The 14,938-nt window shown below is 44.4% G+C and overlaps 1 long non-coding RNA gene across 1 annotated transcript in view; it reads left to right on the top strand.

Moving 5' to 3' along the window:
• The first annotated feature begins 5 nt into the window (after nt 1-5).
• LOC123615264 (uncharacterized) overlaps nt 6-14,938 on the top strand; it is an 80,867-nt gene continuing 65,934 nt past the window's right edge. Inside the window, exon 1 of the long non-coding RNA XR_012507728.1 lies at nt 6-5,561. This is a non-coding gene — a long non-coding RNA (uncharacterized LOC123615264). The remainder of the gene's footprint in view (nt 5,562-14,938) is intronic.

Raw genomic sequence — 14,938 nt, 5'->3', positions numbered from 1 at the left:
TGAGGTGATACCTCTTTGTCACGTTGATGTGCATTTCCCTGATGATTAGTGACGTGGAGCAGCCTTTTATGTCCCTACTGGCCATTTGTATGTCTTCTTTGGAAAAATATTTATTCAGTTCCTTTGCCCATTTATTAATCATAATTGTTTGTTTTTTTGGATTGAGTTGTATGAGTTCGTGTATTTTGGATATTAGTCCTTATCAGTGATATGATTTGCCAATATTTTTTCTCATTCCATAGGTCGCCTTTTCATTTTTTATTATTCTGTTTGCTGTGCAGAAATTGTGAAGTTTGATGTAGTTCCACTTACTTATTTTTGCTTGTATTGTCTTTGCTTTTGGTGTGAAATGTGAAGAATCATAACCAAGATCAATGTCAAGAAATTTACTGGTGTGTTTTCTCATAGGAGTTTGATAATTTCAGGTTTTACGTTCAAATCTTTAAACTATTTTGGTTGATTTTTGTCAATGGTATAAGATAGGGTCTGGTTTCACTTTTTGCAGGTTTCTGTCCATTTTGTTCAACACCATTGATTGAAGAGGCTCTCCTTTCCCCACACCCTTCTTGGCTTCTTGGTCATAAACCAATTGATCACTGATATGCAGGTTTAATTCTGGGCTCTCTGTTCTATTGCGTTGATCTATTTGTCCTTATTAAGGTCTGTATTATATTGTTTTGATTATTGTAGCTCTGTAGCATTTTAAATCAACGTGATACCTTTAGCTTTGTTCATCTTTCTCGAGATTGTTTTTAAGATTGCTACTTGGGTCTTTTGTGGCTTAATACACATTTTAGGATTGTTTGTTCTATTTCTGGGGGATATCTCATTGGAATTTTAGTAGAGATTACAGTGAACCCGTAGATTGCTTCAGGTGACATGAACATTTTAACGATATTAATTCTTCCAATCCACGAGCACAAAATAACTTTTCATTTATTGTTGTCCTCAGTTTTTTCATCAGTGCCTTACAGTTAATAGTGTGAAGGTCTCTCACCTTCTGTGTTAAGTTTATTCCTAGGTATTTTATTTTTGATGCAATCATAATTTAAGCTAAAGCTCAGGCTGTGTTTTGTGCAGCTCTTACCTCCATTGTATTGGATCGGCCCTCTGGCTGTCCAGCAGAGCACCGTTTCCCAAGGGAGGTTGATCACATATTGATCATGTAGTTTTATTGCTGTTTTGTTCAATATGAATGCTTTAATAAGTGGTTTTAAATAATACATAGTTTAAAGGTTATGTTATATATACTAAGTCTATATCTACTGTATATGTTTTATATAAATATATGTGTGTGTGTGTGTGTGTGTGTGTATACACACACACATACACTAAATATATTCATTTAGTACATTAGTAAGGTAGGTAGTTTCAAGAATCAAATACTGTCTTTTTGGTCCAAAACAAAATGCTGGTTTGACTAGTAACATTTACTATACGCTGAATTTCTTCATTCTGGTAAGATAAGTGCAGTTTTCTCATTCATTCCATCAAGTTATTTGGTGAATCTCTACCTAGGAACAATCTATTTCTTCTTAGGAAAGTCATTAAAAATTTTTTCATGCCCTTGGTTGCCCTTCATGCATCCTCTCTTCCGTCTACAGTGTTAAATACTTCTAAAATTCCATAGTCCGCCATGCCCTGAAAAGAGAAGAAAGCCTCTTCCAACACTAAAGTATTTTATGTAGATGATCCAGCTTCTCATAAAGATTCTCTCTGATTATATAGCTTATGAAAAGTAGAGAATAACTTCACGGACGGCCTGAGAAAGACTGTCTTTACTCCACTGTATGTATTTGACTCATTTGTCAAAGATTAATTGACCAAAAGTTTGTGGATTTATTTCTGGGCTCTCTCTTCTGTTCCATTGATCCATATTGCTGGTTTTGTACCAATACCATGCTGTTTTGATGACTGTAGCTCTATAGGAATGTCTGAAGTCTGGGAGTTACTCCTACAGCTTCGTTCTTTTTCTTCAGTATTGCTTTGGCAATTCTGGGTCTTTTGTGATTCCATTTAAATTTTAGTATAATTTATTCTAGTTCTGTGAAAAGTGTCCTGGGTAATTTAATATGAATGGGATTAAAACTGTAGATTGCTTTGTGTAGTATGTCCATCTTAACAATATTAATTCTTTGAATCTAAGAACATGGGATGTCTTTCCATTTCTTTGGGTCATATTTAATTTCCTTAGTCAATGTTTTGTACTTCTCCACATATGTTTTTCACTTCCTTGGTCAGATTTATTGCTAAATATTTTATTTTTTTGAATGCAATTTTAAAAGGGATTGTTTCTTTACTTTTCTGATAGAGATCTGCAGATACTAACTGATACGTATAGAACAGATAAACAACAAGTTCATGCTGTATCTCGCAGGGAACTATATCCAATACATTGCAGTAGCTTATGATGAAACAGAATATGAAAACAAATATACATATGTTCATATATGAGTGAAGCATTGTGCTGTGCACCAGAAATTGACACAACATTGTGAACTGACTATCCTTCAATAATATGTGTGTGTGTGTGTGTGTGTACACATATACACAATAAAACAGGATCCCAGGAGGCCTCAGTGCACTTGTCCCAGCCCTTAGAAACCATGATAATGTGGCAAAGTCCCCATTTAGCACATATCCAGTGTTGACCAGATGACATTCAAACAATTCAGTGCAAATTCTTTCCAATCCTGGCATTGCCCAGGTATCCTTGACCTTCACTGGCAGGTGGGCACAAATGGACTCATGTGCACATTGACAGTGGAATCTCACCGGCTTGAGCAGGAACGTGCGCAGGAACTCCCTTCGCAAGATAATCTTGGGAGGCCTCAAGAAAGTGGTTTCCCAGCGTCCACACCCATCTAGGCATTGCCAGCAGTCCTACCTCTGGCCACCTCTCTAGTTGCAGCTCTAGCACTGAGGTACCACTACGCCTAGCTATGTGCCCACCAGCAGCATCAGTCCTTAAGAGCTCAGCTGTCTCTGGAAGGGGGAAGACAAACATTCTCTCCCTTGGTGGTAAACTCAGTTATAGGGGTCTCAGGCTGGGTTGTTCAGGCCCTGGATGTCAGTGAATTACTGAGATGACATTTGTTCACCCACACTCTCCACTGGATCAGGGGAGCTCAGGCAGTTCAGCCGCAGTAGTAGCTATTCCACTGGCCCTAAACTCCTGTTCTGCACCCAACCACAGCAGACCTGGGCTGGCTGTGCCCCAGGGGCCTGGCCTTCAAATACCCTATTCCTGAAGTTAGGTGATTCTCTGCCCATCTTGTATGCTCTGACCTCTAACCAAGGGATCCCAATATCTATCTCATCTGCACAACACACTGACCAAACTTCAGCTCCAGCCCAGTCAGTTTCCCCATTGCCTGAAACCAACTTAGTGCTTAGTATTATTATCCTGGTTTAATCATTTTTTTTTTTTAAGATAAACTGAAGCCTAGTAGGTTTTAAGTAGCTTTTCAGAGGTGAAAAGGTAGGAAGCAGTGGAACAGGAATTCAAAACTTGATCTCTCTTGAGAGAACTTGAACGTCTTTGTCCTTCTCACTCCTGCATGTTGTACCCAGATGCCTGTTACCCTGACTTCCCCTCATCACCTGCAGTAGGCTTACTCTAACCTGTCCCAAGAGCAAACCCCAGATGCCCACTACTGAACAGAGAGACTAAGGTAGGGGTGGAGGGAAAGGACTAAGCAGAGGACAGAAGGAGCCAGTGAGCCTGGGAGTGGGGCCTGGACTGCCACTGAAGTCACTGGCAGGGAGAGGGACTAGAAAGGTCTGTCTTCAGGGACTCCCTGCCCTCCCAAACGGTGCGCTGGCATGGGCTGCTAGTGCTCATTGCCAGAGTCAAACACAGACAAGCTACGGAGGTGAGAAGAAACTAACAGAAATCATAGGCTTCCGGTTTCTAGTCTAGGGTGCGAGGAGCTTGGAAGTCATCCCTCCCATCCTCAAAACAAGAAAAGATGAACAGACCGAAAAGAAACAACTCTTCCTAGACCCATCAGAGAACTGAGGTCACAGGGCAAACCACTGCCCTGAGAATTGGAGAAAGCAGGCAGATGCTTTATACGGTATGATCAGAGAAGCCCAGGCCCAGTGTGGGCAGGGACTGGAACCAGCACTGTGACACGCAGGCCCCAGGTCCAGCTTTCTCCACGGGACGAGCACTCCAGATGAGGGAAGCACCAGCCTCTCTCCTACTGGTCAGGGCTGGCACAAGCTGTGGTTGCCGCTGTAATGCTCAGCAGACCCATGGCTGAGTCAGTGGGCAGCACTTACCAGCCTTGACAGCTGTGAGCCTCGGCTGCGGTCAGTGCCCGTGAAGTCTTGAGGAAGGCCAGCCTTCCTCCTGCAGGGAGGCAATCTTGAATAAGTAAACCTTGCCCTCTCACTACTTCAAGAATCAAAACCCAGCCATGACAATCTCAGGTATACAGCTATGAGAAATGAAAACATATTTCCCCACAAAAACTTGTATACAAATGTTCACAGCAGAACCTTATGATATAATGCATAATTGTGAGAAAAAGTGGGAAATAAAGTATATTTTCATTTTTGCTTGTATCTGAAACATTGGAAATACCATATAAGAAACGAAGTAGTTATCTAATGATAGTAGGGGAACTAAGGTGTTGTAAGGGTGGAAGTGAAACTTCTCAATGTACAGCATTCTGTTATTTTAACTTTAAATTGTGAATGTGTTCTAAATTTGAAACATGTTTAGAAACCATAGGAATTATAGTCACCGACTAGCCTTGAAATATTGTAAGCATGAACAATGTTTTTTAAAATATATATAACTATTCAAAATTTGAGTTGGGAAGAACAGTGGTAGAAGAGAATCTGTTAAATTTTCAAAACAGACTCAATAGATAATGTCTAAATTGGAAACACAGAGTTTAGAAAACACATAATGTCTTTAATTTATTTCACAACTTCTTAAGGCATTTCATAATTTTATTGATTGATTTCCCATCACAAAGATACATTTATTTGAAATGCAGTACTTCCTCCAGTTTTGTTTTAGTTTTTTTCTTCTATTAAGTTCAAATAAAATTACAATGAACAATTTTGGTGTAAAAAACAACTTGTATACAAATATTCACAGCAGAATTAATCCTGATAAACAAAAAGATTACAAATCTGTAGGGACACCAGACCCGCCCCCGGGGACACGAGAGCCAATCCGAGTGCACGCTTCCCGGCCCCGCCCAGACGCAGTCCTCCGCCCCGCCCCTCCCTCCACCCACCCTAAGGTCAGTTTGCCAGAAAGTCGGGCGGCAGCCTGTCGGAGCAGCTCGCGGTTCTGCGGTTCTCCCGAGCAGCGCCGGCCTTGCTCCCTCCGGCCAGCGGCGGCGGCGGCGGCGGCTGCAGCGGCGGCAGCGCAGTCCCTCCGGGAGGCGCGGTGTTGGCCGAGCGGCGGCCGCGGAGCTTCTTGTCCAGCGCGGCGGCGGCAGCGGCGCGGCCCCGAGATGGTGCGCGGGCAGGTTGTTCGACGTGGGCGGTGCTCCAGCAACCTGCTACACCGGCGAGGGCTCCCCCGGCGTCGTGTGGTGAGTGTCCGCGCCCCGCCTGCCGGCCGCGCCCGCCCGCGCGGCCCCCCGTCCGGCCTCGGCGGGCGCAGCTGCGGCGTCGGCCCCTGACCCGCGACCCCAACCGCGAGCCCGGCCCCGACCCCAGCAGGGCTGCCCCGCCGTCCGCGCACCGGGGGTCTCTGGCGGGGCCAGGCGGCTCGCGCTGGGGCGTTACTCGCGGCTCTTCCCGGGCCGGCCCTCGCTGGGCGCGTGGAGTAGGAGGGTGGCGAGGGGGTGGGAGGTGGAGGCCGGGACCCGGGCACTCAGGCACCCTCAGGACCGTAACAGGGCCCCGACCCCCGGGCGCTCCCCTCGGGGCTTTCCCTTGACGTCCGACTGGGAAGCCAGGAAGTCCTGAGAAGTTCGCGGCGGGGCCGTGGTCTGGAAAGAGGTCGGCAGCGGCGTGTGTGCACAGCCCCGAAATCATCATCTTGTTTGCCCCCCTCGCCTGCGTTTTCCGCGGCCGGCTTTGCTTCAGCCCCTTCCGTGCTGCCAGGGCTGCTCTCCTGCGCAGCCTTTCTAAGCAGCGTGAGCGGCACTAGTGTTGGTGTGGAATGTTTCAATCTTGAAGTTTTAAAGTGGATGTTGATGTGGTACTGTTCCCGCTTCAGGAAGGTTAAGTCGGCATTCCTGTCTTGATTTTTCCAGGGGTCATTTGGAGTTGGGCCTAATTTGACTTTTTTCTCCTTTTACCGCGTGTGTGAGCTCAGGTACTGGCATAAAGGCACCTAGACATTTTAATACAATGGCTGTGGACTTTCCCAGTTACTGCTTTAGTGCTCAGTGTATATGCAGCCCTGATGGAGTTCTTGCAAACCGCATACAGGCTCCCTTGTGTGGCTCCAGATCCCTGAGAAGCCTTTGCCGAACGGGGGGAAGGCTTTTTTTGTTTTTTGGTTTTTTTAGAACCAGCTACCTGTCATATTTTGTGCTGACGGAGACTTGTGGAAGTGTAGGCTCCCTTACACGTTAACTTTCATGTGAGTGGGTCTTTCGTGTTGCATGAAGGAAGCAAACTATTTATGAAAATTCGTGTCCACCACCTTGCGGAGAGGGAAGGGCAGGTCTCTTCTTCAGATGAGAATGTATTTCGAGGTGAAGCCGGTTCCTAAGGTCGCACAACTAGAGTCGGACTTGAGGTTGCAGACTAAGAATTTGTTTCAGTTGCGGGACCCCTTTTTTAACTCCCTGTTTTCCTTAATTAATGTTGTTAACAATTTTGGAGGTTTAGTGTATTTTACTCTTACAAGCAAATTTATTTCAGAAACGTGTTCGAATTTGAAAGGTCATAATTTTAGAAATGCATTGAGGGAATGTTTTACCAAGTATGCTAGCTAGGTACAAAGACTAGTTAAACTTCATTGAAAAAAAAAGAGAATATTTTCATCATCTTCAGGAACAGAGTGCTTCACAGCACTCTGAATGAATGGACCTGACAAACAGTCTAAGTGAAAGAAGCCGACTTTAATGGCCGCATGTTGTATGATTGCATTCATGTGGAAGTCGAGAATAGGGAAACCTACAGAGACAGTAAGAGGGTTAGTGGTTGTTGGGACATAGACGTGGAGACAGGGCATAAAAGCTAAAGGATATGGGGTTTCCTTTGGAGGTAATGAAAATGTTGTAATATGTATTGTGACGATGATGACAAAATCTATGACTATGCTGAAAACCATGAAATTATACACTTAATGTGGGGGGGATTATATGATATGTGAATGTCTTAATAAAGTTTTTATTTAAAAAATGAGCTGAAGCAAATATGGGAAAATGTTAACATTGTGTGATATCTAGGTGTTGGCTCTACTGTTTCTATTGCATTTTTCTATTTTTGCGTATGGTTGAAACATTCCTTTTCAAAGTGCTGGCTCTTACAGAAACCTGCATTCAGGGGGAGGAGGAGTAAAAGCAATTTCAGGATCATTTTTAATGAATTAATCGGTGATCTCCAGATGGTTGGCTTTTACTCTCTTACAACATTGCAAAACACATCTTATTAGTTACATTTGAAGTTTTTTAGACCCATGTGTAAGAATGGTTATTCATTTCCCTCTTAAAAGCACACATAAGTATTATTTTTATTTAGTTTAAAACCATCTGAAACTTACATAATTCCAAGTACAATATAAAGAACTTTTTTTTATTAACTCCCATTTGGGAGTGAGTTACCAACCTGATGCCCCATCACCCCCAAAGACTTAATGGGGTGTTTCGGTCATCTTCCTACATAATCACAACACAACCATCAAAGTAAGGAAGTAAACATAGATCATTCATATTACCCAATCCTGAGACCTTTATTAAATTTCATCAGTCATCCCAGTAATATCCTTTATAGTAAAAAAAAAAAAAAAAAAAGATACACTTAAGAATGTGTTGCTGAGCAGTAGAGTGGGTGCTTAGCGTGCACAAGGTCCTAGGTTCAATCTCCAGTACCTCCAATAAAAAATAAAATAAAATAAATTAATTTTAAAATACATAAAGAAACCTAATTACCTCCCCCCAAAACCAAAACAAAGAATGTGTGTTGCGTTTGTCACATCTCTTTAGTGTCCTTTAGTCAGAAAAGTTTCTTCAGTCTTTCTTTGACTTTCATGACCTTGATACTTTTGAAGACTGCAGCCAGTTATTTTGTGGAATAGCCTTCAGTTTGGCAGGAACATCACCAAAAGTGATGCCGTGTTCTTCATGCACCTCATCAGGTGACACTCAGCTTCAGGAGCACAACCAACCATCCCGTGCCTTCCATCTTAAAGTTTTAACACAGTCTGTGATCCTTTTCTTCTTGTGTATTGTCTCAGTTTTCTCCAGGTTAATTTTCTTTTTTGCTTTCATCTTAGACTTTTGTCGAGTGTCTGGTGATCCTGGGCTGTCCATTCAGAAGGAAAGGCTTGGTTTCCACTGTGCCCTGTGCCCACGCCTTCAGGGGCGGCTAGTGACTTCATTTCTGACCTTTTCTAGGGTTTCACATCAGGGCTTGGCTGGGTATTGCTGGACGCTCTGCCGCAGGAACTTAGGCTTAGTGCCATTTTTTCTTAGTTACTCCTTGTCTGTCTACGTTCTATCTTCTAGAGTTTTCTGACATCTCCCCTCTGTAGTCACTTCATCTCCTGTTCTCTTTGTACTTTTTATGCCTTTTTATTCCTTTGTTATTTTAGGGGGTTTTGAGACGAAGTGAAGACAAACAGATTTTTAAATCATAGTCTACATTTTTTAATGAACATTTATTTTCATTTATTTTTAATTTATGCAAATGGTTGTTAACATTCTCATTTTTGGGTGAGGAGATTTAGTCTTCTTTTTACATTTCTAATTTTGGTAGCTATTGAAAGGTACAAACTACTATGTATAAAATAAATGTTACAAGGATTTATTGTACAGCACAGGAATACAGCCAGTATTTTATAATCACTTTAAATGGAGTATAATCTACAAAAATATAGAATCACTATGTTGTACTCCTGAAACTAATATAATCTTGTACATTAACCACGCTTCAATACAAAAAATACACCCATCATGTCATGGACGGTTCATTCTTATGGGAGGCAGAAAATTGAGCTGAAGAAGTCAAACAGTGAGTGGTTCCAAGTGCTACGTAGAGAATGAAGGACACAGTGTACTAAGAAATGACTTGGTTACTCTTCTACTGGATCAACAGAAAATAACCTCTCTCAGGTAGTGATTTTTAAGGAGAAATATTCACCTACCAGGTAAAGAACAAGGAAACAGCATTATTTGCAGAGGGAAGAGTTAGTTCAAAGCTCCTAAGGTGAAATGAGCTTGGCAAGTCTGGGGGAGAAGAAAGGCCACTGTAGCACGAATGGACAAGGGGGAAGAGTGGTATAAAGTCAGCGAGTTGGACACTCTCAAACCCACCCAGGGCTTTTTAAACCGCAAGGAGTCTGGAGTTTATTCTCATGTGATGGGAGGCCAACAGAGTGTTCTATATTGGGGAGGAACAGAGTCTGATTTATGTCACAGACGAGGCTGGCTGCATTGTGGTGAAGGAATGCTGGGACAGTACTTGGGAACTGTCTCAGTGGCCTAGGTGAGATGACGGTGTCCTGGGTGAGGATGGTGGCAGTAAAGAGGGAGAGAACTAGAGGGATGACAGATATGTTCCTGAGACATAGGTGACAGAGCTTGGTGACAGACTGACTATCGTACAGATGAAAGAGAGAACTGAAGGAGTTGCTTATGAGACAGACTTACAGTATAGTTTTTTAAAATTGAAGTACAGTCAGTTTACAATGTTGTGTCAACTTCTGGTGGACAGCACAACGTTCCAGCCACACACAGACATACATACACTGGTGGGAAGGGGATACACTGGGAGTTTGAGATTTGCAGATACTAACTACTACGTATAAAATAGATAAAAGCAAGTTTCTTCTATATAGCACAAGAAATTATATTCAATAACTTGTAGTAACCTATAATGGAAAAGAATATGAATACAATATAGCTTTTAAAAATAGAAACATACCTCTTTCATGAACTATTCAAAATCTTTATCCAGCTCTTCTTTGGAATAATGCACCATTATCAATAATTGTCACCACCCGAAATAAACATTCCAAGGTATTTACAACATTGGAAACACTAAATGACAAGTGATTACAAATAGCCTTCAAGGAGATCCATATCACATCACAAAAACAGCCAGTCATGAACTTCAGAAATTTCTCCTTTGATTTAGCTCATATGTACAGTTATTGGCCATTAGCTCATATGCACAATTCTTGGCCAGTAAGCTGGACAAGAAATTTCTAATTTATTAATAAAACTGGGGACAGTGGTTAGCGTCTTTTCGCCTCCCCGGGCGCAGGTTAGAGTGGTCGCAGTTTCCCAGGATAATCTGGCGGATGGGAGCAGTGACTGCTGCACGGCTGGGGCCTCCAAGGCCTTCTTCTCTGCGCTCCTGGGAGTCACAGTCAGATTCATTTACATCTATGTTGATTTCACACATATGTGGTCGTGAAGATGGGACCCAGGATGCAGACGGTCTGTCTGCGTACTTCCACCCTGAGGCCTCCCTTGACATCGGGTAGAAACCCGATATCCACTTTTCCAACTGCACAGCATTCATTCATCCACGTGTACCAGAACTGATGGACCCCATTCCCTCTCCATCAACCTTAGTGTTGCTTTAATTCCCACTGTTTCAACCAGTGATGTGATGAACACCCTTGAAAAGACATTTTGAATAGCTGTGCAAGGACTTTAGTGGGATGAACTCTAAGGATCAGCACTGCTGGGGCACGGATGCAACTGTGGCCCTTTGATGTGCCCTGTACCCTATTCCCCTGGAGAGAAGTGTCTGTTAACTCTTCCCTTCCCTCCAGGGGACCTGCTGGGGCCTCTGCCTCCTTACATTGTCACCAGGGCTGGTTGTCACCAGGCTAAAGACCTGCCAGCGTGATGGTGACCAGTGCTGTCCTGCAGTGTGTCCGTCTGCCTGTGTCCTCACCTGACAGGTCGAGCATCTCCAGCACACACTGGCCACCTGCGCTGCCTCTCGTTGGAACTGCCTGTGTGTGTTGGGTTTCTGTTGGGAACACTGGATTTCAGGAGGATTTTGGACCACAGGGACGTGAAACCTTTCTCCAACATTGGGTTATGAGGAACACTTTTTTCAGGTTGTGGTTTGTCTTTCCAGCTGTTTTTCTGGGGTTTTGCTTGTCTTTTGATTTGTTTGGTTTTATTTTTGCCACAGGAATAGCTAAGCATCTCCCTTCTGTCCTCTGGCTGTGGTGTCACAGGGGGAACAGTAGTGTCTACCCTGAAATTATGCACAGTCACTAAAAGGGCTTCATTTTGTACGTCTCATCTTTAGTCTATCTGGATTTTCCTCTCAAAACATAACAATGTTAATTCATATAAAAACAAAAAAATTCACCAGTCCTCACTTAAGAGATTTGGGCAGACAGAAAAAGCCACCTTTTATATGATGTCGGTGATAGGGAACCTCCAGGATAGGTAAAGAGTCAGAGAGAGAGAAAGGGGCTTAGTTTTTGTCAGGGGCTGGGGGAGGGAGGAAGTGGTGTGTGCTTTGGTTGCAAGCTTTTAGTCTGAGGAAAGAAATCGTCTGAAATAGACAGTGGTGTTGGGCTCACAGCATTGTGAGTGCACTTAATGGTCCTGAATTGCACAATTTAAAATGGGAAAAGGCTAAGCTTTATTCTTGTAAACTTAAACCATAAAAAAATAGATGATTCTGTATTAGAAAAGAACAAATCTGACTCCACATTAGATCTGTTCTTTTGGCTTTAACCCTGTGCCCAGTTGCTTTAACCCTGTGCCCAGTTTTTGAGGCTTTGTCTTGCTAGCTCTGCACCCTTTGTTAAACAATGTTGCCTTTAGCCTGTCTGGTAAACAGGAGAGCTATTCTCAAGGTTTTGACCTTTAAGGATTTAACACTTCTGCACTGCTATAAAGACAAGCTTCAGAATAGAAAATTAAGTTTGTTTTGTTAGAGGTTTTACAGGGGCACCATGACCTGACCCCACATGGACAACTGCAGACCAAGATAATGGCAGACTGATGTCCTGGAGAACCATCTTCCCCAAGTCAGACTTCAGGCTCCTTTTCTACTGAAAAGGGGAGGGGCTGTGGTTGGTTGTTGCAAACTTCTTGGTGTAGGATTTCTTTGTTCTTGGAATCCTTTCCAGCTGTCCAAGTGGGTCAGGTCATGGTGCCCTGTAAAACCTCCAACAAAACAAACTTTACTTTCTATTCTGCAACTTGTTGTCTCTATAGGAGTGCAAAGTGTTCACATCCTTAAAGGTCAGAGCCTTGAGAATAGGCTCTCCTGTCTATTTCAGGCTAAAGGCAACATTGTTTTGCAAAAGGTGCAGAGCCAGCAAGAGTAAGCCTAGAAAACAGGGCACAGGGTAGAAGGAAAAGAAACATTTAATATGGAGTCACATTTGTTCTTTTCTACTACAGTGCCTTTTGGTGAGAGTTAAGAGGATGTTTCCTGGGCAGGTCCTCCTCTGACCCAGGCTGGGGTTCAAAGCAGGAGCCCTGCCACATTCACCATGACTGTGATCTCTTGCAGGGCCTCATCTCCTGCAGAGAATGTAACAATTATCGGTGATTAAAATTACCTGTCAGAATCACTTCAATTGCCTATAAAATATATCATGGTGGGGGTGGGGTGGGAGGAGGCAGGCAGGGGACATCTCATTGGTCCCTCAACAGTCAGTCTCCTCTGATGCAAGGGACCAGGGTCATGGTAGATTCCAAGGTGGCCAGGCCAGCGTAGCTGCCTGCTTGGTTCTCCAGCCTTGGGTTCCTAACATGGACACTTTCTAATCTCCCGTCCCTTGTCCCTCTCCCGGCACGAATGAACATGGTCCCTGCACCCACCTGGGCTGAACCCAGGCCCCTCACACAGCCCACCACCTGCTGTCCATCCCTGGGCTCAGTTGTACCCTCATCCCCCAACAGGTCATAGTGCCCAGCGCCTCAGCCCTCAGGGTCTGGATCACCATCCGGCATGTCAACCACCCAAGGCCCACAGGGCAGTGGTGGGCAGCCTGGGACCACCCTGACCCGCAGGCTCAGATGAGGCACAGGTCTCGGGGTTGAGGGCACCCAGGGGGAGTTGGAGCTGCCTCCAGCCTGGCCCGCTGCGCCCTGTAGCCTCAGACATTGGCTGTGCTGCCTCACACTAGGCCGGGTCCCCTGCTGGTGGCAGTCGTCATAGTGACCAGAGCCCAGAATTCCCCGCCCCACGTGTGGGGTAAGGGGTGAGGGTGTCAGGTGTCAGCTCAGGGTAGGGGTGCATTAGGGGTGAGGGGGGATCCTGTGGTAAAGGGGGACAGTCTGAGGGGTGAGGGGGACCATCTTGGGATGTTGGGGGAATCCTGCCTTTTTTTTTTTTTTTTTTGGTTAGTTTGAATGCTTTATGTTTAAACAGTGGAATAAATACCATTGAAGTTAATTGACAATCAATACATTCTATGCAGCACAGCGCAATTGATTACGCACCAATGAAATGTCTAATTACAAAGATGCACAGTGTCCTTGATTAACATTAATATCCTTTCAGCCTATCTATTTGCACTGTATACCATGTGTAACATTGTGTTAATCATTAATCATACTGATTGCATTAGTCATTAATCATTAATCCCTCCGAAATCAAAATTTTTTTGACATTTTTTATTGATTTATAGTCATTTTACAATGTTGTGTCAAATTCCAGTGTTCAGCACAATTTTTCAGCCATACATGGACATATATACACACTCATTGTCACATTTTTTTCTCTGTGAGCTACCATAACATTTTGTGTATATTTCCCTGTGCTATAGAGTATAATCTTGTTTATCTGTTCTACAGTTTTGAAATCCCAGTTTATCCCTTCCCACCCTCCGCCCCCCTGGCAACCACAAGTCTGTATTCTCTGTCTATGAGTCTATTTCTGTCCTGTGTTTACATTTTGTTTTTGTTTTTTTGTTTGTTTGTTTAGATTCCACATATGGGCGATCTCATATGGTATTTTTCTTTCTCTTTCTGGCTTACTTCACTTAGAATGACATTTTCCAGGAGCATCCATGTTGCTGCAAATGGCATTATGTTGTTGGTTTTTATGGCTGAGTAGTATTCCATTATATAAATACACCACATCTTTATCCAGTCACCTGTTGATGGACATTTAGGCTGTTTCCATGTTTTGGCTATTGTAAATAGTGCTGCTATGAACATTGGGGTGCAGGTGTCATCCTGAAGTAGGGGTCCTTCTGGATAGAAGCCCAGGAGTGGGATTCCTGGGTCATACGGTAAGTCTATTCCTAGTCTTTTGAGGAATCTCCACACTGTTTTCCATAGTGGCTGCACCAAACTGCATTCCCACCAGCACTGTAGGAGGGGGGAATCCTGCCTTGAGACAGTGGTGAGCCATAAGTTGTACCTAGCAGGGTGGAGTGTGGGAGTAGGGACCTCGGTATAAGAAAGAGCCCCATCTTGGGGGTCCCTTTGGAGACTGGGCCTGGCTGGGGCTGGGGGCAGTAACGGGGAGGGGGAGGTGAGCAGGGGGAGTGGGGCTGGGGACTGTGGCCTGGCCCGGGGCCAGGGGTGGTTCTGGTTCAGTGCCTGGGACCTGGTCGGTGGCCGGGTGGGGGCCTTGGGGATGGAGACCCAGAAGGGCGGGCAGGGAGGTGGGCCCGCACTACCGCCCTGCCCAGCCCCGCCAGGCTGTGCTGGGCCCCACACTGCTGGAGCCCCAGCCCGAGTGTCCGGTGTGACGCGCCTGCGCGTGGACGCACAGATGCTCGGACTCCGGAACACGCCCAGAGCGTGTGGAAGCCGGGCGGGAGCCGGGTGCTCCCCGACCATTTCCCGCG

The sequence above is a fragment of the Camelus bactrianus genome, chromosome 6 (genome assembly GCF_048773025.1).
Source record: "Camelus bactrianus isolate YW-2024 breed Bactrian camel chromosome 6, ASM4877302v1, whole genome shotgun sequence".
In the NCBI taxonomy this organism is placed as follows: domain Eukaryota; kingdom Metazoa; phylum Chordata; class Mammalia; order Artiodactyla; family Camelidae; genus Camelus; species Camelus bactrianus.
This window is presented reverse-complemented; position numbering and strand designations above follow the sequence as displayed.